Source organism: Trachypithecus francoisi, unplaced genomic scaffold (genome assembly GCF_009764315.1).
Source record: "Trachypithecus francoisi isolate TF-2019V2 unplaced genomic scaffold, Tfra_2.0 Lachesis_group9, whole genome shotgun sequence".
NCBI lineage: Eukaryota > Metazoa > Chordata > Mammalia > Primates > Cercopithecidae > Trachypithecus > Trachypithecus francoisi.
This window is the reverse complement of record NW_022681474.1, coordinates 70,400,469-70,426,300: the sequence shown is the minus strand read 5'-3', so window position 1 is coordinate 70,426,300 and position 25,832 is coordinate 70,400,469. Positions and strand designations below refer to the sequence as shown.

Below are 25,832 nucleotides of genomic sequence, written 5' to 3'. Positions count from 1 at the left end.
ATCTAAGGATCTACTTCCATCCCTATACAGTCCATGTGCTTTGGGGGAAATTAAACACACTCCTAGCGCTCGTGATGGGTACCAATTGCTTTAAGCCAATCAGTCATTCAAGGTTATTTCAATGTCCCAGAACCTGAAACAGTGGCTAGTATGTAGTAGGTATTCCAAAAATATTTGTTCAGTAAATGCATGAGTTGATGTGAGCATAAATATGTGAATTAAGGGCCAGGCATGGTGGTTTACGCCTGTAATCACAGAACTTTGGGAAGTTGAGGTGGGCAGATCACTTGAGCTCAGGAGTTCAAGACCAACCTGGGCAACATGGTGAAACCTTGACTCTACAAAAATTATAAAGATTAGCCAGGCATTGCGGCGGGTGACTGTGGTCCTAGCGACTTGGGAGGCTGAGGTGGGAGGATTGCTTGAGTCTGGGAGGTGAAGGTTACAGTGAGCCGAGATCATATCACTGCACTCCAGCCTGGGTGACAGAGTGAGACCCTGTCGCAAAACAACAACAACAAATATGTCAATTAAACGTTTTTGGTTTAGGTGAATCTTAGGACACTGGCTGGAATGCTGGTCTAGAAGCCCTCTTTGCCATCAGATGTAAATATTAGAGTCTTAATTGTGACTGGCCGCATTTCTACAACCATTAGGAGAGTCAGCCTTTAAAAAAGGCTGACACAGCTGGGCATGGTGGCTCATGCCTGTAATCCTAGCACTTTGAGAGGCCAAGGTGGGTGGATCACAAGGTCAGGAGTTCAAGACCAGCCTGGGCAAGATGGTGAAACCCTGTCTCTACTAAAAATACAAAAATTAGCCAGGTGTGGTGGCGGGTGCCTGTAATCCCAACTACTAGGGAGGCTGAGGCAGAGAATTACTTGAACCCAGGAGGTGGAGGTTGCAATGAGCCGAGATCATGCCACTACACTATAGCCTGGGCAACAGAGTGAGATTCTATCTCAAAAAAAAAAAAAAAGAAAGAAAACAGAGAAAAGCTGACACGGCTGGCACGGTGGCTCACGCCTGTAATCCCTGCACATTGGGAGGCTGCGGCAGGTGGATCACCTGAGGTAAGGAGTTTGAGACCAGCCTGACTGACATGTCAAAATCTCATCTCTACTAAAAATACAAGAAAAATTAACTGGGCGTGGTGGCGGGCGCCTGTAATCCCAGCTCCTTGGGAGGTTAAGGCAGGAGAATCGCTTGAACCAGGAGGCAGAGGTTGTTGTGAGCTGAGATAGTGCCATTGCACTCCAGCCTGGGCAACAAGAGTGAAACTCTGTCTCAAAAAAAAAAAAAAGAAAAAGAAAAATGCTAACCATCCTTTTCTTGGGGTTGCGTTACTGTCCAATGAGCGCATAGTGAGGACAGTACTGCTAACGCCTAAACAACACACCCGCATCAACTAAAGCTTTGCTTTACCTTGGTGCAATTTTTGGAAAAAGTGAAAACCCGCTTTTCCGAGACGTGTGACTTCATAAAGGTAGTAAGCTGTAAATAAACGAAACTCTTAAAAAAAAAAAAAAAAAAAAGAAAAATGCTGACACTAGTGAAGGTAGGACAGAGAGAAAAATGGGCCATTGATAGCATCATTAAAACATTGGATTAACTACTCTATGCCCACCCTAACAATTATATGAAACAATACATTCCCTTAAATTTTAAAGCCAGTTTTAGTTGGATTTTCAGTGGCCGGATCTCAGCTCACTGCAAGCTCCGCCTCCCGGGTTTTACGCCATTCTCCTGCCTCAGCCTCCGGAGTAGCTGGGACTACAGGCGCCCGCCACCTCGCCCGGCTAGTTTTTTGTATTTTTAGTAGAGACGGGGTTTCACCGTGTTAGCCAGGATGGTCTCGATCTCCTGACCTCGTGATCCGCCCGTCTCGGCCTCCCAAAGTGCTGGGATTACAGGCTTGAGCCACCGCGCCCGGCCAACACAAAGAGTCTTAATCAACAATGGGGAAATGCCTTATTCCATTTCTAGGCCATCCCACTTTGGTACAATGTGGGTGCCTTCATAGGTGACCCTGGTCAGAAAACACCAGGATTAGAAGGCATTCCAAAATACCCCTTGGTATGAATTTAGAAACAGGCTTTATTATAGAAACATACAAAGCAAGTGTCAGCAGGAAAAAGAGTCATCTACAATCTCCCAGCCTTTCATGAATCCAAGAAAAATGAATCTTTTGGAATATGCCAAGTTACGTTTTTGGGGAAGCACTCTACCTTCTTATTGCTTTCCATGTGGAAACAGGGTCAGAACAACTTATCAGTGGGGGTGCAAATAGGTACCGGGGCACTAGGCAGTCTGAGTTATGTGTTAGATGTTCTGAGAGGTTGTCTGGGAAAGCCAGCTTTCCAGTTCTGGAGATTTGAGGCCTGTGGGGAGTGGTAGCTCATATGCGTAGGGTAGGAAAGAAGCTGCCAGTTCTGTGGGAAGCTGAATTTAGGACAGCCCATCCCACTTGGGAGAAGAGGGGAAGCCCCTGTTCCAGTTGGCTTGTCCAAGCCACCCCAGGTGACCTCCCAGAGTCACTTTTAGACAACTTTGCTTGTCATACACCAAACTAAACCCTTGACCCAGCTAGTTGTTTAAAATCCTTCATCCACTTCACCACTGCCTTCAGGATAAAATCCAAGGAGTTCGTTTTCCGAGAGTCACCATCTGGCTCAAACCAGCTACTTAGTCTTTTTGTGTCACCCTCCACCTTATACTGTAAACTCCAACTGTCTTGGATGACCTGCTGTGCTCCAAGCATTTCATGTAATAAAGCCTCTCAGTGTCCGGAAGACTTTTGCACCATGCATCTTCCTGGAAAGTATCTTGCTGAGCACTCTGCCCCCCAAATTTTGTCATGATCAAAGCCCGTTCATTCTCTATGTTTCAGCTCCACTGTTTCTCCCTCTGGGAAACATTCCCAGATCTTTAATCCCCATACCCTGCATAATTAATCATTGCTTCCTCGGAGTTCCCATGGCACTTGGTTCACACTGCTAGCATGCACTTATCACCTTGTTAAGCAACACATCCATGGCCTCCCCTAGATTACCAGTTTCCTGAGCACAGAGACCTTGTCTTACTTGTCTTTACAGCTTAAGCCTTACTGGGCTGCTCTCCATGGGACCGAGCCTGCTGGCCGCACTGTGGCATTCTGCCCTTTATTCTGTATTAGGGAGCATGCCTTATGGCCAAGGCTTACTGAGCAGTTGTACAGGCCTTTCCTGGTGATAAGAGACTCTATAGAGGACTAGGTACAGCTTGTCAAAATGCTGGAATTTGTATCCAGGTTGGAGAGGGCCTAACACATTTGGGAAGAAACAAAATTGGGGTAAGAAGCAGCCCGATTTTTTAGAATAAGTTCTTAAAAGGTCAGTGGGACCCAATGCCTTGAGGAACGCTACTAGTACAGAAGATGACCTAGTTTGTAAAAAGAGCAGCATAATATTTTAAAGAAAGGGTTTCCTCCTTTTGACCTTTTTCCAGTATGATTGTATTGCTATTCACTTTATTACTGAAGCTTAATGCCCACGATACCAGGAAGCACTTCTAGAAACAGCTGTGAATGTGGCCATTCATGGGTTTTTCCCCCGCCATCAGGGCATGTGGGGAGGGATTTCTGTTTCCGCTGCTATGGTGCCTGTGTTTTTCCTGTGAGTACTAATGAAAGGCCTTTAAATTAGACCACACAGAGTTAAGGGAAATTGTTTATTCCTTCGTTTTCATCATACCAAGGAACTTTAGAGATTTGAATCTATGCACTTTGACCTCTATGGGGTTTTAGAACAAAGGTGTGATGTCCAGAAAGAGAAGAATCAGCAGGTCCCATGGCTTTTCTGAAGGTTTATTCAGTCATCCCAGGACATCTAAAGGCAGGCAGATGCCAAAGTACACATGGGGCACTGGGTGTGAGCCTGATGAGAGCAGAGACCGGGAGGCCTAATGGAGGGGCTGACACAGTGACAGTCTGCAGGACTAGTCTGGCCTGTGCAGCAGCTGCACATGTTCCTGGGATCAGAGCCAGCTGGTGGCTCATGGCAATGGTTTCTGGGTCCTGGTTCTACCCCAAGACAGGCTCGAGCTCCTTAGCCCTGACCTGGCAATAGCTTTGTTCTAACTCCACGCTTAAGTTTGGCTGCTGAGCCAGAAGATGAAGGCAGAACCTTGCACTGTCACCTATGGCCTCCTTCCAGCCTGATACACAGGCTGCCCCAGGCAGGGCCAGGGACCAGTGGGAAAGACCAGTCCTCCAGGGTGAAACTTCTATCATCCTCAGAACTTTTGTAGTGGTTTTGCCCTCTTTGGGTCATCTGGGGGCACATCAGTGTTGCTATCTGTGCATGGGGCCTCAGGTTAAAGTAGAAGTCAGACGGGATGGAGCAGAAATCTGGCAGGAGATCCCCTGGCTCTAACCAATCCAGAAACATTCAGAGATGACTCCGAGACTGGATTTGAAAACTGACTTTGGTTTTGCAAGAAATGCCACCCCAAATCTGGTTCTCCAAAACATAGTATCAGGAAACCCTCAAAATAAGATGGATTTTAATCTCTATTAGAACATTTCCCAAACATTCCAAATAAAACATCACTAGTGACACTATTGGATACTGATGCTTTCAGTCTTTCCTCAAGTGTGGATAAAGCATCTTCAGAACATTTTAGTAGCTTTATTGATTGGAACAGGTAATCTAAGTAAAAGCAAAGTGCTTGCTATGCAAATAAAACTTCTAGGCAAGGCTCCAGTCTCCCTCTGGCAGCAGCTTGCCATCCCAAACCCCTCCCATCTGGGACCCTGAAATCTGCTTTTAAAATATAGTCTTTATTTGCATGTCCCAACACCCCCCTCCTTGTTTTAGTCTAATTCTCCCAGGTTGAGAGAAAACACAATAAGGGAAAAATTTTTTGTTGTTTTCAGCGCTTCCCTTTTCACAGACTCTTTTTTTGGAAACCACAACCTCGGATCCCAGCAGAGGTTCCTGGGGACTTGAAGAACATCAATCAGTTTCGCAGCTGGAGGCTGAGGCTTTCCTCAGGGAAGACTTTTTACATAAAACAGATTGTACTTTGTCCTTGCCAGGGCAGACAAAGGTTTAAATTAAATATGCAGAAAGCTCCAGTTGGCTGCCTGCCACAGCCTGGGAGAGGGGGAAGGGAGATTGTGTCCCCACTCTCCTTCCTTTCTCTGTAGTTGCTTCTTTTTCCTATTTCTGTTATTACAGTGTTAGGAGCCAGCAGTTAGGAGACCTGGGCTTTAAGCTGGGATTTTCTGTAAATTCACTGTGTAATGTGATACAAGTCACTCAGCCTCTGGGACCTCGGCTTCCTCTTCTATACAACGAAGAGTTTGAATGAGATGATCTTTGAAAGTCTTTTCCATATTTAACCCTCCAAGTTATCTCCAAACTCAGCTGCATGCTTTTCCAGCAAATACCCTAAGCCTCATCTATGAGTAATGCATCCTCACCATTCCTGGGGTGACTGGAAGGACCTGGCCTCTTTTCCCATATACCTCATGGGCCAAGCAGTCACATTATAAGAGAGGGAGGCCCAGTAGAACATGGTAAGTGGCAACTGACCTTGTATCTCAGTTTTGGGGGTATAAGAGAATGGTGGGGATTGTGGCAAACTGAAGAGAAACAGTCTTCCCCAAAAGGGGCATCCTCTACCCAAGTTGACCCAAGTCAGTTGTTGCCACTGGGAATGTGGGTCACTGGGACAGCCAGTTCTTCATGTGGTGTTTTTTATTTTTATTTATTTATTTATTTTTGAGATGGAGTCTCACACTTTCTCCCAGGCTGGAATGCACTGGTGCTATCTCGGCTCACTGCAACCTCTGCCTCCTGGGTTCAAGTTATTCTCCTGCCTCAGCCTCCTGAGTAACTGGTATTACAGACATGTGCCACCATGCCTGGCTACTTTTTTGTATTTTTAGTAGAGATGGGGTTTCACCACGTCAGCCAGGCTGTTCTCGAAATCCTGACCTCAAATGATCCATGCACCTCAGCCTCCCAGAGTGCTGGTATTACAGGCATGAGCCACTATGCCTTGCCCAGTTCTTTTTTATAGTGTGAAAGTGCTAAACTTTTAAATATTGGCAATGAATTAAGAAAAACTGTGTGTGCCTCACAAAATAGATAAATAGATCTGTGGGCTGAATTCAACCTGAAGATCAGTTTGCCAGGTCTTCATGGACCTTAAGAAGATAAGGTCTTTTCTGTCTCAGAATTGCTCAGAAAACCTATGTATTTAAAAGTGTGTTGTAAGCTGCAGCAAAGTACTAGAGACATAAAAGGCAGAATCTTAATAGGTTGTTCATCATATTTTTCAATATAGAAATTTTACACTGGAGGGTAGGTTTCAGGAAGATAACTTGATCCCTAATCAACTTCCAAATCAAGTCATGGCCTGGGAGTTAATGATTCTGTTCTTTTGTTGATTAAAAATAACTTATAATTTCTACCTCCATATTAGAAATTGATTTCATACTATTAGCCTTGTGGGGAAAAGCAGGCTATAATATAATGTATATTTGAACTTCATATTTCTATATTCTGTGGGAAGTACAGCCTTTTATGTTATGATTAACAGATTAAATGAAAGGATCATTTTAGTATAAAATTGAATATGGAAAAGTGATATGAGTAATATCCATTTTAGTCAATATTTCTGCCATTTGAATTCACATGAATATAATGTATATCTTCTACAATACTATAATAATTGCAAAAGTAAGTATGCAGAGTACAAAGGCAGTATGAGAGAAGTTCTATTTTCTTTATACTAAACTTTTATTTATTTATTTATTTTTTATTTTTTATTTTTTTTTGAGACGGAGTCTCGCTCTGTCGCCCGGGCTGGAGTGCAGTGGCCGGATCTCAGCTCACTGCAAGCTCCGCCTCCCGGTTTACGCCATTCTCCTGCCTCAGCCTCCCGAGTAGCTGGGAGTACAGGCACCCGCCACCTCGCCCGGCTAGTTTTTTGTATTTTTTGGTAGAGACGGGGTTTCACCGTGTTAGCCAGGATGGTCTCGATCTCCTGACCTCGTGATCCGCCCGTCTCGGCCTCCCAAAGTGCTGGGATTACAGGCTTGAGCCACCGCGCCCGGCCTATACTAAACTTTTAAACCTTATCTGCAGAAAGACAGAAACAAGAACAGAGAGAGAAAGAATCAAATGAAAGATGAATTTAGTCTTTTAAAACATATATGGTAGCTGGGCGGGGTGGCTCACACCTGTAATCCCAGCACTTTGGGAGGTCAAGGTGGGCAGATCACGAGGTCAGAAGATCAAGACCATCCTGGCTATCATGGTGAAACCTTGTCTCTACTAAAAATACAAAAAATTAGCCTGGTGTGGTGGCGGGAGCCTGTAGTCCCAGCTACTTGGGAGACTGAGGCAGGAGAATGGCGTGAATCCAGGAGGCGGAGGTTGCAGTGAGCCAAGATTATGCCACTGCACTCCAGCCTGGGTGATGGAGCAAGACTCTGTCTCAAAAACAACAACAACAACAACAACAAAATACATGGTAGTAGCTAGATTTCTTTTTTTAACTGTATAAGAAATACAAATTTTAATTTCAGGAATGTGCATGATATACACTACAGTTGTTTTCCATATATTTAAGTGATGTGCAAGTAATAGGCACAGGTGATAATTTAGGAAACAAGATAAAGTGATTCCCATATTGAAATGCCATAATTTCAGAATAAGATAATGGAAATGGTACCTAAATATAAAGCTTTGGCTTTTACATGGATAGATAACAATTCTGTTTTCAATGTTTTTCTTGATCTTAGCAATTTAAGACATAAATGTTTCATTTCTTTATCTTTTTTTCTAGAGTTTTTCTCATTTTCTTCCCTTGTATTTAAGCTTTTTATCTTTTTGCCTCGTGTATATAGTCTCATAGATTTGATCCATTAATATATAGTTTCTGATGATGGAGTTTAGAACATGCTGCCTCAACATAGATCATCTTAGCATTTGAGAAAACAAAGGCAGGAAGGACTCTGACCTTCTCCCTCTCTTCTCCTTTGAAGCAGATTATAAAAGAATTCTCTGACCTTCCTCTGAAGCAGATCATAGTAGTGTCATGTGAGAGGTGTCCACCCTATACCCCGAGGAAAGGGGTATCCTTACCTCTGAAGACACAGAAACACAAAGAATCTAAACAAACAATTCTTGCTAAGTTCTCCCAGTTAATCCTCAATAGATCATCCCCCCTTTTGCCCAATCGTACTTCATGACTATCCACTTCCTCATCAAACTTAGCATAAAAATACACGGATTTCCTTTTCTTTGAGTCTTTCTTTCTGAAGCCTCCTGTGGCATATAAAACTTATATTAAATACACTCATATGCTTTTCTCTTGTTAATATGTCTTTTGTAGGTACCTTAGCCATGACACTAGCAATAGGTGAGGGAAAGAAATCTTTCCTTTCTAATACTAACTTATAATTTTAAAACACATTTTATGCTTTTATGCTTTCACTTTAGAATACGTTGAAGGGCACATGTATATAACTTTCCTACGAGCAAGGCAAAGTGTGAAGAAATCTTTACCAAGTCAGATGTCATAGGCATAATCAGAATGGACACTGCCATGGTCTAGACAAACACCAGCTGTAAACAACTGTTTCAGACTTATGGTTCTCAACAAGTTGCAACTGTGCAATTATGATCACTAGAATAATTAGAGTAGGGGAAGTACTAAAACATTTTGGTTATTGTATCAGTCAGATTAACCATTAGCCGCCACAATAGATAAACTCTGAAATCTCAGGGGCTTTATACAACAAAAATTGATTTTTTGCTCACATAAAATTGATTTGTTTTTCTAAGACCACCAGAGCAAGCACAAAAGAACCAGCGAGTAGGCAAGGGTAGGAGCAAAACTGCAAATTTATTTTTGGTCACCTAGCTTCAGGGAAGAAGGTGGGTAGGTAGAGGTCTGTCGGCCTCCGGCAAAGGAGGCCAAGAGAGTCGCCCGGTGAGCTCTCGGGCGGAGTTCCTGATACAGTCTCGACTGGGGGCTGGTAAGTCCCTGCGGCGGGTCTGCCGGGAGTGGCTTTTCTAGGAGTGGGAGGGCAATAGGCGGGGCACAGGCATGGCGGGGGGCGTTCCGCAGGTGCGACCAGGTAAATCTCGGTTTCTTCGGATTGACGTCACCTGGCGCATGCCCGCTTGGTCTGCACCTTCCCAGGCGCGGGCTGCATTTTCGCGCGCGCGGGAAAAGCTGGTGATGAAGAACCCGGAAGTGCGCCATCTTGCCTCCCTTCGTCCAAACAAAAATGATGTAGTCAGCAGGGCTTCCCCTCTACCCAGAGACCCCATGCCTCTCTATCTGTGTGTAATGCTGCCATATTAACACATGGTTTCCAAAGTCACCGCACAAGAGATGGGAGAGCTGGAGGATTTCCCTGGCTCTCAGTGACCTTGACTTGGAAGTGACATTTGATGCTTCTGTTTACCTTTCACTGGCCAGAGCTAGATACATTGCTCTAATCTCACTGCCAGGGAGGACTGAAAATGTAGGAGAGCATCAATTATTTTGTGAGTTTGCAGGCGCAGCCCTGGTGATGATTTCTATCTCACATCATGAATTTATTTAACTCAAGGCAACTTGCAACCTTTGCTGCTGACTCACGGCCCGATTCCATGACTTCTCTGCATCTCTTTCTCTTATGGCTCTATCATACCACATTCTTCAATCTATTTCTGGTTCACATGCTCAAGAGAGACAATCTAATTGGCTTGTTCATTTATTAACATAGTCTCATTTGGACAGAGCTTTTTCTTCAGACAGTGTCTTGCTTTGTCACCCAGGCTGGAGTGCAGTCGTGCAGTCATGGCTCACTGCAGCCTTGACATCCTGGTTTCATGCTATCCTTCTGCCTCAGCACCCCCCAAGTAGCTGGGACTGTGGGCACATGCCATCATGCCCAGCTAATTTTGTTCTATTTGTAGTAGAAATGGAGTTTCATCATATTGTTCAGGCTGATCTCAAACTCCTGAGCCCAAGTAATCTAACTGCCTCAGCCTCCCAAAGTGCTGGGGTTACAGGCATGAGCCACCATATCTGGCCAGAGTTTTTGTTTTAAATCATGTGATAAATACTGACCAGCTAAATTTCAGGCACTCCCCTGCCCCCACCTGCCCAGAGTTGTATCTAAGATTCAAGTCGTGTATGTAGCATTAAGGCATTGGAAAAAATACAATCTTACCCTGTATGTAGCTTGTATATATCCACCTTGGCCTTCATGTGACACTGACCATAGCAGAGATCACCACTTATCTGCAGATACCCATATACTCTTTCTTTGGTCAAAGAACTACCTTATTTTTACCTAGGCACAGGCTGCCTACTTCCCAGCCTCTCTGAAGTGAGGTGTGGACATGTGTCTAAGGCTGGCAGGTCGGCAGTGTGTGGGAACGGCGTGTCTTCTTCTGGCTCAGGCCCTTAAATGGCATCTCTTAGTCCTCAGCTTTGCACATCCCTTTTTCTTTTTCTCCCAGGCTGGAATGAGGATGTGGTGATGATGAGTTGGCTTTGTTTCTGTGCGGGCACAAGGACAGCATTCTGCGGGGTGGCAAAACAAAAAGATGAAAGGAACCCGGGCTCCTGGGTGATCTGGTGGTGCAGAGCAGCTCTAGCCCCCTGACCAGTACTACCTTGAACTTGTATGTGATAGAAATGAGCATTCTATCTTTTTTAAGGCTCAGTTATTCTGGTCTCTTTGAAAGCAGCTGAACCAATATCCTAAAGGATACTCCCATTTCCTAGGAGGGCCCCTGCTGGACCCTCCCTTGTTTCTTTTTTCTTTTTTTGGTGAGACGGAGATATACTCTTGTTGCCCAGGCTGGAGTGCAATGGCACGATCTCGGCTCACGGCATCCTCCGCCTTCCAGGTTCAAGCGATTCTCCTGCCTCAGCCTCCCGAGTAGCTAGGATTACAGGAATGTGCCACCAGGCCCAGCTACTTTTGTATTTTTAGTAGAGACGAGGTTTCGCTGTGTTGCCCAGGCTGCTCTCGAACTCCTGACCTCAGGTGATCCGCCTGCCTCTGCCTCCCAAAGTGCTGGGGTTACAGGCCTGAGCCACCGTGCCTGACTCCTCCCTTGTTTCTGATGGCCAAGCCTCTTCCGGTCTGTGGCTTCTGGGAGCTTTGCTTGTGCCGCGCTCTGCATGTTGCTGGTATTCGAATGCTTCTTGGCCAGCTGCACTGTGAGAAACTCTGGTCTGTGCTCATCTTGCATTTCTGGCACCATTCTCTGCCACCACACCACTTTGTGGCTTTGGAACTTTGGTGAGGCCCTTAGAGGACCATCTGCCTAGACATGTCTTACAGATTTTCCTTCCACTTCTGCACAAGCCGAATATGGGGAACTGGAGCTCCCAGATTCTACCCAAATGGGAGCAGGATACTCAGTTCTAGAATCCCCAAACATGTTTGGGCATTTTATTATTCCTCCCTGTGACCCCAAACATAGGGCTCAGCTTAAGATAAAAGTAGGTTAGACCCAGGGTCCCTTTTCAGGAGGCCACTGGTGTCTTCACTTTTCTTTCAAATTTCCCTGTTCGCTCCATCAGATAAATCTGCGTCTTGGGAGGTCTGTCCTAACAGGGCAGGTTTCCTTCTACACCTTTTATCTCACTGCGGGGGCCTAAGCTTTAGAAGATTCTGTTTTCTGGATTCTGTTGTATCCTCCCTTCTCTGAGGCAATTAAGTCAGAACCTCATGAAGTGATAAATAGAATGAAGTAGATGGTCAGAAGTGTCTGTTAATACTTTAGAATTTCACCTGCCATTTAACTAGCTGCCAATATTGTCAAATACTTGTCTTTTAGGAGTTTCTTCAGTCAATCAGTCAGCCTGGTTTGTCATGTGCAGTGGTCAGGTCACTGGCTTGTGATTGGGAAGGTTTGTGTTCTACTCCTAGTTTACTGGTCGTTTTTGGAAGCAGACCCTCTATGTCAATAGCAAAGGGCAATTCCAAGTGGTAGTGTTTGTCTCTTTTTATCTGTGGACTTTGCTTCTGCTGATTGTGTGACATTGGGAAATTGACCTAGATTTCATGCTTCAGTTTTTACTGTATATTTCCTTAGCATGCTCTACCTCAGATTCAGGGAACTTATGTGAAGTGATAATAATGGTTAATATTTAAATAGAATCTCTAAAGGAAAAGTATTGTTTCTAGTACTTTATGTATATGAATTCATTTGTAACTCATTTATAAGGTAGATAATGAGGTATAATCTAAAGTAGGGCTAGGATTTAAGCTTACACAGTCTGGTTCCTAGGTCTGTGCTATTAATTATTAAGCTAGACAACCTCTTATAATAGGGAATAATTTGAAGGAAAGAAATGAAAAATGTCCTGCAATTATTGGAGTACTTTCCTAGTTTTATTTATAAATACCAATCTTTCAAAAGTAAACTGTGACTCAGTTCTGCTGAAATCATCTCAAATTTCAGATGAGGAATAGCTGAATGGATGCTAATATTGCAGTGATTAAAATTATTAAACTATTCATTTTTATAAAATGAATGGTAAATATACTTTAACCCACCTTTCAAAAATGTATTCAGGTCACAAATCAGTATAAACAACTCAATTTTAATTCCAACTTAGAAATAATAATTCAAAAATAGTAATAACTAAGTAATTAAGTAAGGGTTCTTTTAGTTTTTTCGCGTTAGGCTCATTATTTTAACCCTGGCCAAACTGAGTAATTGAAATTTAACTGCATGATAAAACTTTACCGCCATCTAGTGTTAGTCATGAGCATTGCAGAATTGTTGCTTTTTCAATCTATTTTGGTAGCTACCTGCTGTATCTATGGCAATATTAAGCAGCACTCCCAGGTGGCACTGTTTGATCCCTATACCAGTGACCTTTGATTTTATAGATTATTTCAATAATTTGAGTTCAGAGTAACTAATTTCATGGCATTTCTCATTTCTAAATCCTGGTTTATTTTATGAGTGTGCTCTCAGGGGAATATAAGAATTTTTGCATCCAAGTCAGGGATAGTTTCTAAATTCTCTGAATGTGCTCACACCCCTAAGAGCTCTTGTTACCTTAGCTTCGAGATGGTAAACGTGGGGGGAAAACTTCGTGCTATATATTTAAATTATTATGAGTTTATTTTTATTTTTATTTATTTTTTTGAGACAGAGTCTCGCTCTGTGGCCCAGGCTGGAGTGCAGTGGCACAATCTCGGCTCACTGCAAGCTCCGCCTCCTGGGTTCATGCCATTCTCCCGCCTCAGTCTCCCGAGTAACTGGTACTACAGGCGCCCGCCACCATGCCCAGTTAATTTTTTTGTATTTATAATAGAGACGGGTTTCACCGTATTAGCCGGGATGATCTCGATCTCCTGACCTCGTGATCCGCCTGCCTCGGCCTCCCAAGTGCTGGGATTACAGGCGTGAGCCACCGTGCCTGGCCTAGATACTTTTTATATATCAAGTATTTATGTGTACACTGTAATAGTTATCTACTGCTGTGTGACAAATCGCCTCAAAATGTAGCAGCTTAAACAGCAAAAATTTATCTCACACTGTTTCTAAGGGTCAGGAAGCAGAGAGTGGCTTAGCTGGGTGGTTCTGGCTACGTGTATCTGGCAAGGTAAGTCAAGTGTGGCATGAAGCTCCAGTCATCTCAAAGCTCAACTGGGGCTGGAGAATCTGCTTCTCCCATGTTAGCAGGTTTTGGTTTCTTGCTTGCTGTCGGCCAGCAGCTCAGTTCCTTGACATGTGGGCCTCTTCATAGGACGTGCCCCCTAGAGCAAGAGGAGAGGGGAAGAGAGTGAGAGACAGAGAAGAAGCCACAGTCTTTTAAAATAATCTAATCTTACTCTCATATGTTATTGATCAACAAACCAGCCCTGGTCCCCTTGTGTGGCAGAGAATTACACAAGCTTGTGAATAACAGTACTTAGGGATCCTTGGGGCCATCTTGGAGTCTGGTGACTACACCCAACATCAAGCTGTATTAAATAGTAACGTTTTGCCCAATTTGGGTAACTGCTTCATAAAATGAGTTTAGCCCAAGGCTAACTTCTGAGAGGTACAAATGAGAAACAACTTTTTCTCCCATGGTTGCTTTCAACCATGCTATGCTAAATCTCCCTTCTGTGCTCTGTAACTTGAATCTCTCGTAGATCTCATAGCTTTTGGCTCACATTCAGCTGTAAGAAGAGTCCTGTTTTTTTGTTTGTTTCTTATTTTTAATACATAGTTTCACTCTGTTGCCTCACTGCAGCCTTAACCTCATGGGCTGAAGTGATCCTCCAATCTCAGCCTCCCGAGTAACTGGGACTACAGGAATATGCACCATGCCTGGCTAATTTTGTGTGTGTGCGTGCACGCGCATGTGTATTTGGTACACATGAGATCCCACTATGTTGCCCACGCTGGTCTTGAACTCCTGGGCTCAAGTGATCCTCCTGCCTTGGCCTCCCAAAGTGCTGAGATTACAGGCATGAGCCACTGTGCCTAATCCCTGTTTTCAGATATTAAAAATCTTAGTCCAGGCTGGGCATGGTGGCTCACACCTGTAACTCCACTTTTTGGGAGGCTGAGTGGGAGGATCACTTGAGGCCAGGAGTTCGAGACCAGCCTGAGCAACCTAGCAAGACCCTGTCTGTATTAAAAGAAAAAATTAGCTGGGTGTGGTAGTGCATGCCTGTAGTCCCAGCTACTTAGGAGGCTGAGGTGGGAGGATTACTTGAGCTCAGGAGATTGCGGTTACAGTGAGCTATGAGTGCACACTGTCCTCCAGCCTGGGTGACAGAGTGAGACCCTGTATTAAAAAACAAAACAAAACAACCCCCCCCAAAGAAAAAACTTAGTCCAGTCTCATATGTAGCTCGAATCTTCTCTCCTTAACTCTTCTTACTTCTGACTCTGAGGAAGGAGAGCACGACTGTTCTTTCAGTGTTTTTCTGACTATTTCTCATCTCTTTCCTGCTTTTTAATTCCTCTAGTGTAGAATCCAGCATGCAGATCAGAGAAAGAGGAGCAAAATGTCATTGTACTTAGCTAGTATTGTATGTGGTTCTCTCTTGGATAATATTGACTGGGACTCATTCCCTCTGTTAATCTGAGAATTCACATACAGCTTCTCCAGGGCACCCTGTGGGGATGCAGGGGCTTCCTCCTATTCTGGTCATTCTCCAGTTGCTTCTGAAAATCCTTTCTCAGCTTTTGCCCCACGTGTTCTGGGCTTCACTCTACACAGCTTCTTCCTGCTGGGGACCCCTGGCTTCAGGCAGTAGTTCTTTTGGTCAGGGTCTATTCCAGATGATGCATGTCTTGTTACTGTCTTCAGGTTCTCTTGGTTAATGGGAAAACACCATCCATCCTTTTCCTCCCCAAAGCTTAACCATCTAACAAGCCCTCTCTCCCACCCTGTAATTGCATGCTGCTCCAGCCAGTCTCTTGCCTTCAGTGTTCTTGAGATGGATAGAAACCAGGCAGAGATGCCAGCAAATGCCTGTGGATGCTCTTTGGCTCTCCTAAGAACACTTGTTGTTCTCTATGGTCTGGAAGCAGCACCAGGGCCTGTGATGTCAGGGCTCTGTAAACATCTGGCCAGGAAGTGAGATACAAATCTCCTTTCTGGTAGGCACTCCTGGTCCCTGTGACTGATTTGCTTGGAGCTCTTCACTTGGCTCAGCAGTGGGGAGGGAGGGAAAAAGCCAAAGCTTTTCTAGTTCTAAAAATGCCTTTCAAAGCACCCCATAGGACAGGCACAGAGGCTCACACCTGAAATCCCAGCACTTTGGGAGATCAAGGTGGGTGGATCACCTGAGGTCAGGAGTTTGAGACCAACCTGGCCAACATGGTGAAACCCCGTGTCTACTAAAAATAAAAAACTAGCCAGGTGTGGAGGTAGGCGCCTGTAATCCCAGCTACTCGGGAGGCTGAGGCAGGAGAATCACTTGAACCTAGGAGGCGGAGGTTGCAGTGAGCCAAGATCGTGCCACTGCACTCCAGCCTGGGCAACAGAGCAAGACTCTGTCTCAAAAAAACCCCAAAAAACAAAAAACAAAGCACCTGTAAATGAATGTATAGCCTTCTCTTAAATTGGCTGTAGGTAATTAATGAACTTTTATTTATTTATTTTTATTTGTTATTGCCTGTCTTTTGGCATTTTCTCCACATCCTCGCCAACACTTGTTATTTTCTGTATTTTGTTTTGAAGTTTGGTATTTTAAGGATCAGCTTGGGCATTTTAAAATAAAATTCTGCAGAAATGTACCTAGTAGATCTCTTTTGGCTTCAGGGTCTTAGCTGAATTTCAAAGATAATAAGAGAATCCCATTCTCTCTGTTCTTAATCATGTTAGGATACAAGAAAATAGTCATCTGCAAACCAGGATGCAGGCTGTCATCAGACACCAGATCTGCCAGCACCTTAGTCCTAGACTTCTCAGCCCCCGGAATAATTGTGTGTAAGGAACACTTGAATTCATCGGAGAAGAGATGATAAGTGCCAGAAGTAATTGAGGAGAGGGTTCGAGGCAGCTTGCTCAGCTAAGAGCTGACTGAGAGCTGAGAGGTTTCTGGCCTTGGGGAAACAGTGAGAGAGAAATCCCCAGAGCTCCAGAATGGGCTTTTATGATCTTAGCTATGGGAGAAACCCCTGACTCACTGAGGCCTCATGCCTGACATACGGAGCTGCCTAAAGATTGCACAGGAATCTTGCTCCAGAAAGGGAACCCACACAGAATCCCACGGGCATCTGAGCCTGGAACAGCTTCAGCTGGGAGCCACTTTGACAGCCCAGATACCAGGGATCTACAAACACAGCTGCAGCTGCTCCAAGGAGGAAGAGGCAAGACTGGGCGCTCCCATGCACCCTCGGGAAGGTACTTGCCACTCTGCTGTAAGCTGCTGGGGAGACTGAGACCCGAGTGAACTGCCTTCCCGCATGCTGCTAGCCTGGGCAGGGACTGACAGGGAAACCAGGCCATCCTACGGCTATCTAGGACAATACCCACTGCCCTGTAATGAGCTGCTGCGAGACTGAGATGTGATCACACTGCACTCCCCACAGCTTCTTGTCCATACTGCTTGCCTGGGTGGTGCCACGCCCTCTCTGGTTCCAGGTCCAAGGTGACATTTTGAGAGTTTAACACTGGGCAGCCTCTCACCCTTGGCCTGAGCTTGGGCAGCCATAGCTGCAGCCACTGCCCGCCAAAGAGGCCCCACTCTCTCCTGTCACAAGCCCACAGCTGGCACCATTTTGAGAGTTTAGAGGCATTATTTGGCAACCTGGCAACAGTGGCCACAGCAGGCATTGTAGTCTCAGGTCAGAGACTGGAGCGCTTGCTCTGGAATGGGAGATGGGACTCTGTAGCCAGCATTGAGCAGCAAGTGTCAAGAGTGCCCCAGCAGTAGGCGCTGGAGTTAGGCTCTCTCCTGTCGCAGGACTGCAGTGGGAGGAGAGTTGCTGAAGCCAAGGTTTCTCCCAGGTGGTGAGAGTTGTAGCCAGGGTCAGCTTTGTGACCTGGAACTGGTCTGTGCATGTCATTGCTGGGTGCCCCAGTTTGCTCCCTTGGTCACTTGGGAGACAGTGCGTCACCAGCGCTGAGGAGCAGGAGGGTGCCGAACCCCACTCCCCAAGAGATCGAACCCTCAGCACGGACTGCCTCTATGGAAGGGGGAAGCACAGCCTCCCAAAGCCCCCCTTGGGCCAAAGGAAATGTGAGTGTGGTGCCAGCCACTGAAGGTGGCACCACTGAAGCCTGGGAATAGATGTGGAGAAGGGGTTCTCTGTCTCACCCCTGGCCCCTCTCAGTGCATTGTCACTGAGGCCTGGGGAATGTGGGCTGAAAGATTTCACTTACTGGGTTTCTCCAATGGCTTCACCCCAACTGAAGGCAAATATGCATTGGGGGAGGACGCTTTTCACTGTTCTCCATTGCTTTCACCCCTACTCCTACCTGCTGGCTGTTACTCTTATGTGTCACCTACTGGCCTGCAGTCTGAACTACACCACCAAACAAAATTAGATCGCCACAACAAGCAACATCTGAGATAACCACTGCATGAACCTATCTGCAGACAAGGAACTTGTACAGAGCCTTGGTATCATGAAAACACTCAGAAATGAAGCCAATCAGGCATACACAATATACACTACAGTTATACCACCTCAGAGGAAAAAAGAATTAAAAAACAAGGACCCCTATCTAAACAATAGGATTTGTTTTAAAAAAAGAGGTGTCAGCTCTCTCATATGAGAAGAAACCAGCATGAGAACTCCAGAAATACAAAAAGCCAATGTTGTATCACCTCCAAAGGATCCCGCTAGCTCTTAAGCAATGGATCCTAACCAGAATGAAATATTTGAGATGACAAATATAGAACTTAGAATATAGATGGCAAAGAAACTCAACAAGATCCAAGAAAAAGTTGAAATCCAACACAAAGAGGCCAGAAAAACAATCCAAGATTTGAAAGATGACACAGCTATATTAAGAAACAACCAAACAGAACTTCTGGAATTGAAAAATTTACTACAGGAATTTCAAAATACAGTCAGAAGTTTTAGCAATAGTCTAGAGCAAGTAGAAGAAAGAATTTCAGAGCTCAAAGACTGGTCCTTTGAATCAACCCAGTCAGACAAAAATAAAGAAAAAAGAATAAAAAAAGAACAAAGACTTTGAGAAATATGGAATTATGTAAAGTGATCAAATCTATGACTCATTGGCATTCCTGAGAGAGGAAGAGAAAGTAAGCAACTTGGCAAACGTCTTTGAAGATATAATTCAGGAAAGTTTCCCCAATCTTGCTAGAGGTTGATATGCTGATACAAGAAATCCAGAGGACTCCTTTGAGACACCATATAAGATGACTATTTGTAAGGCACTTAGTCATCAGACTATCCAAAGTCAATGTAAAAGAAAAAATCTTAAAGGCAGCTAGAGGAACAGGTCATATTACCTATAAAGAGAAACCCATCAGACTAACAGGAGACTTCTCAGCAGAAACCTTACAAACAGAAGAAATTGAGAGCCCATTTTTGGCATCCTTAAGGAAATCCCAACCAATTTCATATCCTGCCAAACTCAGGTCATAAACAAAGGAAAAATAAAGTTTTTCCCAAATAAAAAGTTCCTAAGGGAATTCATCACTACCAGACTGGACCTGTGAGAGATGCTCAAGGGAGATCTAAACATTGACATGAAAGAATGATACTTACTACCATAAAAGCACATGCAAGCACATAGCCTGTGTACCCTACACAGAAACTACACAATGAAGACTACAAAGCAACTAGCTGACAACACTATGACAAGAACAAAGCCTCACATAATATTAACCTTTAATGTAAACGGCCAGAATGTTCCACAAAAGACATAGTCACAGATTGGATTAAAAACGACTCAAACTTCTGTTACCTTCAAGAGACTTCTCTCACATGCAATGACACCCATAGGCTCCAAGTAAAGGGATGAGCCTTTAATGAAAATGGAAGACAAAAAAGAGCAGTGGTTGCTATTTACATATTAGATAAAATATATTTTAATCCAACAGCAGTACAAAAGGACAAGGAAAGGTATTACATAATGATAAAGGGTTCAATTCAACAAGAAGACTTAACTAGCCTAAATATATACATACCCAACATTGGAGCATCCAGATTGATAAAACAATTACTTCTAGACCTAAGAAAAGACTTTGATAGCCACACACTAATAGTGGGGCACTTCCACACCCCACTGACATCAGTAGACAGATCATCAAGGTAGACAATTAACAAAGAAATTTTTGACCTAAATTTGACTTTTGACATCTGCAGGATACTTCACCCAACAACCACAGAATATACATTCTCCTCTCCACATAGAACATACTCTAAGACTGACCACATGCTTGGTCATAAAGTAAGTCTAGATAAATTTAAAAAAATTGACGTCATAACCAGCATATTTATGAACTATAGTAGAATAAAATTAGAAATCAATACCAGGAGTAACTCTCAAAACCACGCAAACACATGGAAACTAAATAACTTGCTCCCGAATAACTTTTGGACAAACAACTAAATCAAGGATGAAACAAAAAAATTATTAGAAGCAAATGAAAACAGAGACACAATATACCGAAATCTCTGGGATAAGGCAAAAGCAGTGTTAAGTGGAAAGTTTATAGAGCAAAATGCTTACATCGAGAAGACAGAAAGATTCCAAATTAACAAGCTAACTTTGCGCCCCTGAAGGAACTAGACAAACAAGAATGAGCTAAAGTGAAAGGTAGCAGAAGAAAAGAAATAACTAAAATTAGAGCAGAACTAACTGAAATTGAGACCCCCAAAACATATAAAGGTCCAGTGAAACAAAACATTGGTTCTTTGAAAGGATAAACAGGAGTGATAGACTGCTAGCTAGATTAACGAAGAAAAGCAGAGAGAAGATCCAAATAAGCACAATCAGAAATGACAAAGGTCACACTATAACAGATCTCACAGAAGTACAAAAGACAATCAGAGACCACTGCAAACATCTCTAGGCACACAAATTAGAAAATCTAGAGGGAATAGATAAATTCCTGGAAACATGCAACTTTCCCAGATTGAACCAGGAAGAAACAAATCCTGAACAGACCAGTACTGAGTTCTGAAATAGAATCGTAATAAAAAAACCTACCAGCCAAAAAAAAAAAGCTTTGAACCAGATGGATTCACAGCCGAACTCTATCAGCTGTACAAAGAAGAGCTGATCTCAGTCCTACTGAAATTATTCCAAAACATCAAGGAGAGACTTCTCCCTAATTCATTCCACAAAGCCAGCATCATCATCAGATTTTTGTATCACAAAATGATTTTGATAGAATTTTGATGCAAAATCATTTTGTGATATAAAAATCTCACAAAGACACACACACATCCCCCCAAAAAAACAAAAAACAAAAAACTATAGGCTAATATCCCTGATGAACATAGATGCAAAAATCCTTGACAAAATACTAACAAACCAAATCCAGCAGCACATCAAAATGTGAATTCACAATGATCAAGTGGGCTTTATTTCTATGATGTAAGGATGGTTTAATACATGCAAATTAGTAAATATGATTCACTACACAAACAATTAAAAACAAAAAAATATATTAATAGATTCAGAAAAAGCATTTGATAAAATCCAACATCCCTTCATAATTAAAAATTCTCAACAAACTAGGCATTGAAGGAACATATGTCAAAATAGGAGCCATCTATAATAACCCACAGCCAACATCATATTTAACAGGCAAAAGTCAGAAGCATTCTCTCTAAGAGCTGGAATCAGACAAGGATATCTACTCTCACCACTCTTATTCAACATAATACTGAATGTCCTAGCTAGATTAATCAGGCAAGAGAAAGAAATAGAAAACATCCAAATAGGAAACAAAGAAGTCAAATTATCCCTCTTCACTGATATAAGATTCTTTCTTTCTTTCTTTCTTTTTTTTAGATGGAGTTTTGCTCTAGTTGCCCAGGTTGGAGTCCAGTGGCAGAATCTCAGCTCACTGCAACCTCTGTCTCCTGGGTTCAAGCAATTCTCCTGCCTCACCCTCCCGAGTAGCTGGCATTACAGGTGCCTGCCACCATGCCCGGCTAATTTTTGTATTTTTAGTAGAGATAGGGTTTCACCATGTTGGCCAGGCTAGTCAAGTCCTGACCTCAGGTTATCTGCCCGCCTCAGCCTCCCAAAGTGCTGGAATTACAGGTGTGAGCCACTGCGCCTAGCCATGATAATATTCTATATCTAGAAAACCCTAAAGATTCCACAAAAGACTCCTAGATCTTATGAGCAACTTCAACAAAGTCTCAGGATACAAAATCAATGCACGAAAACCGTAGCATTTCTATACACCAATAATGGTCCAGCTGAGAACAAAATAAATAAAGAAAAAAAGTCCCATTTACAATAGACACACAAAAAATAATATACCTAGGAATACATCTAACCAAGGAGGTGAAAGATCTCTACAAGGAGAACTACAACACACTGCTGAAATTAACCATACATGACACAAACAAATGGAATAGCATTCCATACTCATGGATTGGAAGAATCTATATTGTTAACATTGCCATACTGCCCAAAGCAATCTACAGATGCATGACTATTCCTATCAAATTACTAATGTCATTTTTCACAGGATTAGAAAAGCTATTCTAAAATTCATATGGAACCAAAAAAAGAGCCCGAATAGCCAGGGCAATCCTAGGCAAAAAGAATACATCTGGAAGCATCTCCTTACCCAACTTCAAGCTATACTGCAAGGCTGTACTAACCAAAACAACATGATATTGGTGTTAAAAACAGACACAGGCCAGGTGCAATGGCTCACGCCGGTAATCCCAGCACTTTGGGAGGCTGAGGCGGGCGGATCACCTGAGGTCAGGAGTTTGAAACCAGCCTGGTCAACATGGTGAAACCCTGTCTCTACTAAAAATACAAAAATTAGCCAGGTGTGGTGGCAGATGCCTGTAATCAAAGCTACTCAGGGAGGCTGAGGCATGAGAATCTCTTGAACCCAGCAGGTGGAGGTTGCAGTGAGCCAAGATTGTGCCACTGCACTCCAGCCTGGGCGATAGAGCGAGACTCCATCTCAAAACAAAACAAAACAAAACAACAACAACAAAAAACAGACACATGGACCAATGGAACGGAATAGCAGACTCAGAAATAAAGTCACACACCTACAACCATCTGATATTTGACAAAGTTGACGAAAATATGCAATGGAGAAAGGACTTCTTATTCAATAAGTGGTGCTGGGATAACTGGCTATCCATATGCCAAAGAATGAACCTGGACCCCTTCCTATCACTATATACAAATATTAACTCAAGGTGGATCAAAGATGTAAATGTAAGACCTCAAGCCATAACAATACTAGAAGAAAACATAGGAAATACTGTTCTAGTCATTGGTCTAGGCAAATAATTTGTGATTAAGTCCTTAAAAGCAAATTTAACGAAAACAAAAATTGACAGTTGGGACCTAATTAAACTAAAGAGCTTCTGCACAGCAAAAGAAACTTCCAACAGAGTAAACAGAAAACCTACAGAATGGGAGAAAATATTTTGCAAACTATCTAACAAAGGTCTAATATCCAGAATCTATGAGGAACTTAAACGAATCAACAAAAACCAAATAGCCCCATTAAAAAGTGGGCAAACAATATAAACAGACACTTTCAAAAAGAAGACAAGCAGCCAAAAATATATGAAAAAATACCCATTGTCACTAACCATCAGAGAAATGCAAATCAAAGCCACAATGAGACATCATCTCACACTAGTCAGAATGGCTATCATTAAAAAGTCAAAAAGCAACATACTGGTAAGTTTGCAGAGAAAAGGAAATGCTAATACACTGTTGGTGGGAATGCAAATTGAGCCTCTGTGAAAAGCAGTTTGGAGATTTCCCAAAGAATTAAAAATGGAATTACCATTCATTCAACCCAGCAATCTCATTACTGGGTATATGTCCAAAGGAATATAGACCATTATACTAAAAAGACTCATATATTCATCACAGTGCTATTCACAATAGCAAAGATATGGAGTCAGCCTAGGTACCTATCAGTGGTGGACTGGATAAAGAAAATGTGGTACATATACACCATGGAATACTACACAACCATAAAAAGGAATAAAATAATGTCCTTTGCAGCATATAGATGCAGCTGATGTCCATAATCCTAAGCAGATTAAAATAGAAACAGAAAACCAAAAATATCACATGTTCTCATATACAAATGGGAGCTAAACACTGGGCACACATGGACACAAAGGTAGGAACAATAGACACTGGGAATTCGAGAAGGTGAGAAGCGAGGGCAAGGGTTGAAAAACTACCTATTGGCTACTATATTCACTAGTTGGGCAATCAGTTCATTAGAAGTCCAAACCTTAGCACCACCCAAAATACCCTTATATTGAACCTGTACTCATGTCCCCTGAATCTAAAGTAAAAGAGAAAATACCTTTTTATATACTATTAAATTTCACTCAATTAAAAATTTAAAAATTGGCCAGGTGTGGTGGCTCACGCCTGTAATCCCAGCACTTTGGGAGGCTGAGGTGGGTGGATCATGAGGTCAGGAGTTTAAGAGCAGCCTGGACAAGATGGTGAAACCCTGTCTCTACTAAAAATACAAACATTGCTCAGGTGTGGTGGCGGGCGCCTGTAATCCCAGGAGGCTGAGGCAGAGAATTGCTTGAACCTGGGAGGTAGAGGTTCCAGTGAACCGAGATTGCACCACTGGGCAGCAGAGTGAGACTCTGTCTCAAAATAAATAAATAAATAAATAAAATTTAAAATTTAGAAGTTTACAGATTTATTTGAAGTTCCCTGTGCACTATTTCTCAATTCCATTCTTCTTCTTATCTATTCAGAGAGTAATTATCATATTGAATTTTGTGTTTTTCAATGTCATGAATGTTTAAATACTGATATATGTATGTATTTCTCTACAAAGGATATACTGTATAAATTCTTTTAAGCTATGTGGAAATGGTATTTTACCACACAGGTCACTCTGGAACTTGCCTGCTTGGCTCAATATTATGTGTTTTTTTTTTTGACATTTATCCATGTTAAAACCTGAATTTCTAATTATTCATTTGAACCACTGTACAGGATTTCATTTTATAAATATTATATGCTTTATTTAAAAATTTCCCCTCTTGTACATTTAAATAATTTTCTTTCCTTCTTTTTTGCATCTGCAAATGATACAACAGTGAACACCCTTGTACTTGTCTCCTTATAGATTATAATATATCTACTTAAAAGAGGTATAGAAATATTGCTGTCTTGAAAGATATGCTAATTTACATCTTTACTAGATGTTGTCAGATTTCCCACTCACGTGATTTTATACTAGCATAAGTAAATCCAAATTTTCAACAACACTTAGTGTAGTAGAATTCAATATATATATATTTTTCCAATGATCTTATCCTAGTTTTAAGTTGTATTTGCACTTTCATGGCTGTAAGTGTGAGTGAGCTTCTTTTCATCTATTCTTTGGCCATTTGAGTTTCCTGTTCTGTGAATTACCTCTTCATAAATCTTGCCAGTTTTTCTGTTATTCTGTTTTTCCCCCCTCATTGATTTATAAGACTTTTTTTCATGTGCACACATTGCGAACACTTTACCACAGTGTGTGATTTGTCTTTTAGTTTCATTTATTGTGTTTTGTATAACAAGCTTTTATATAAATATAGTCATATTTATCCATCTTTTCCTTTTGAGTTGTGCCTTTGAAAAAAATCTTCCCCAACCTGAAGATCATAGCCATATTATTTTACATTTCTTCCTAAAGATTAAAGGATTTTCTTTTTAGACTTAGATCTTTAATCTATCTTTAATTTATTTTTATGTGCAGTAAGAGAAAGGAATATTCACTCCTTTTTGTATGTACAGATAAAGCAATTGTTCCAGTACTGTTTACAAAATAATCTATATTTCTTCCACTGATTTATAATGAAACCTTTGTCATATATCAAATTTTTATGTATGCATAAGTCTCTATCTGGGTTTTCTATTCTGTTTATTGCTCTATTTTTCTATTCCTCAGTCAATACCAGTCTTAATTGCTATAGATTTTTAATAAGTCATAATATATAGTAGAATAAAGCTCTCGTCCTTTTCTGCATCATCTTCTTTTTTCTCCAAAATTGACTTGGCTGTTCTTTGTCCATTGCATGTCCATATGCATTTTAAAATCAAGCTTATAGGCCGGGTGCAGTGGCTCACACCTGTAATCTCAGCACTTTGGGAGGCCGAGACGGGTGAATCATGACGTCAGGAGT

At 42.4% G+C, this 25,832-nt stretch overlaps 1 non-coding gene across 1 annotated transcript; it reads left to right on the top strand.

Annotated features, from left to right (window-relative positions):
* Nucleotides 1-1,320: 1,320 nt before the first annotated feature.
* LOC117082915 lies at nt 1,321-1,446 on the top strand. Its single transcript, XR_004436838.1, has one exon. It is a non-coding gene; the product is annotated as a U4atac minor spliceosomal RNA (small nuclear RNA).
* Nucleotides 1,447-25,832: the final 24,386 nt, after the last annotated feature.